Source organism: Drosophila sulfurigaster, unplaced genomic scaffold, assembly GCF_023558435.1.
Source record: "Drosophila sulfurigaster albostrigata strain 15112-1811.04 unplaced genomic scaffold, ASM2355843v2 contig_289_pilon, whole genome shotgun sequence".
Classification (NCBI taxonomy): domain Eukaryota; kingdom Metazoa; phylum Arthropoda; class Insecta; order Diptera; family Drosophilidae; genus Drosophila; species Drosophila sulfurigaster.
This window is the reverse complement of record NW_026909668.1, coordinates 168,186-169,773: the sequence shown is the minus strand read 5'-3', so window position 1 is coordinate 169,773 and position 1,588 is coordinate 168,186.

Here is a 1,588-nt window from a genome sequence, read left to right as displayed (position 1 = left end):
TCGTATCAGTCACTTTGCGGCGCCAGTCAACAATCTTTCGGCTGATAGCCCGTCCCTGTATACGTGCCAAGTCCGGAAGGGACCAGATGCGTTCCTTATGGGAAAAGGTCGAGAAGGAGTATGAGGCTTGCTCTTGCGTCATGTCTGAGGAGATGACCACAGAAGAGCTTCCTACCGTTTAGGTCAAATACGAATACTGCTATGCTGTCTACGAGCTGTGTGCAGCTCAGATAGGTGAGCAAATAGCCAACGCATCCCAGGCGCTCACCCTCCGTACACCAGTACAACCACAAGCCGTGCAATTCATGCCCACACTCACTGGCCCACCTTCCGGGATTTGTTCACGGCTCTCTATATATAGAACCCGAGACTGTCGGAAGTTGAGAAACTTTTCTATCTCAACTCCAAGACCAGCGGTGAAGCCCATGCCATTGTGTCAAAGTCTCCTTTGACCAATGAAGGGTTTCAGTCGGCGTGGTCCAGTTTGACTGAGCGTTTCGAGAACAAACGGTTGCTCGTAAACAGTCAGCTGAGAATTTTGTTCAATTTGCCCGCTATTGGGCAAGAGTCGGGTTCCTCTATTCAGGAGTTGCAGAGCACCATTCAAGGGTGCCTGACAGCTTTAGAGCACTCGAAAATTAACACAGAGAATTGGGATTGCATTCTGGTTTTCTTGTGTTCTTCGAGACTCCCAAGTTGACCCTTTTCTTTGGGAACAGTCAATCCAAAACAAGAGCGATATTCCAACGTGGGTTGACATGAATGCTTTTCTTCTAAAGCGGCATCGCAACCTAGAAGCGATAGCGGAGGTGTCACCCAGCACGAACGCTCCGACGGTTCCAACAGCCTCACCCAAGGCCCCCGTCTCCAGGCAGGTCAACTCTTTGAGAGTAGGGTGACCATTAAGACCCAGACCTGCAATTTCTGTTCCCGGGAGAACCATCCGATTCGATTGTGCCCTCGATTTCTTCAGATGGGTGTCAATGAAAGGGTCAACCATATCAAGCAAAAGAAGCTGTGCTTAAATTATTTCGCACGAGGTCATGTCCAGGCCAAGTACACAAGTGCGCACTGTTTTACGTGCAAGGGTCGTCAACATACACTCTTGCATCGAGTCAACCCGACGCCGACAGTCACTAATCCCTCTCCTAGTACACAGTCCACTCCTTCCCAGTCAGCTAATTTGCAATATTTCCTGGCAGTTAACACACAAGGTGTTCTGCTGAGTACAGCTGTTGTACACATTTGCCATCACGGCGTTCGGCACACAGCACGGGCTCTGATCGATTCTGGATCAGAGGCTTACTTCATTTCTGAACGATTGTTCAAGCGCTTGAGGATGCCAAACACATCCCTTCAAGCCCACGTCTCTGGGCTGACTCAAGTTGTAGCAGCCCAGCCCCGAAAACATTCTCAATTCCTAATTGGCTCCCGTTGCGACCAGATGTGCAGGTTGAGGCGTCGGCTTTCGTCCTTCCTCAATTAGCAGGAAAACTGCCCTCATGCTCTCCCACAAACCATCCTCGACAATCTGCCAAGCATCCCGCTGGCCGACCCCAAGTTCTATGAGAGTTCGCAGATAGACGTG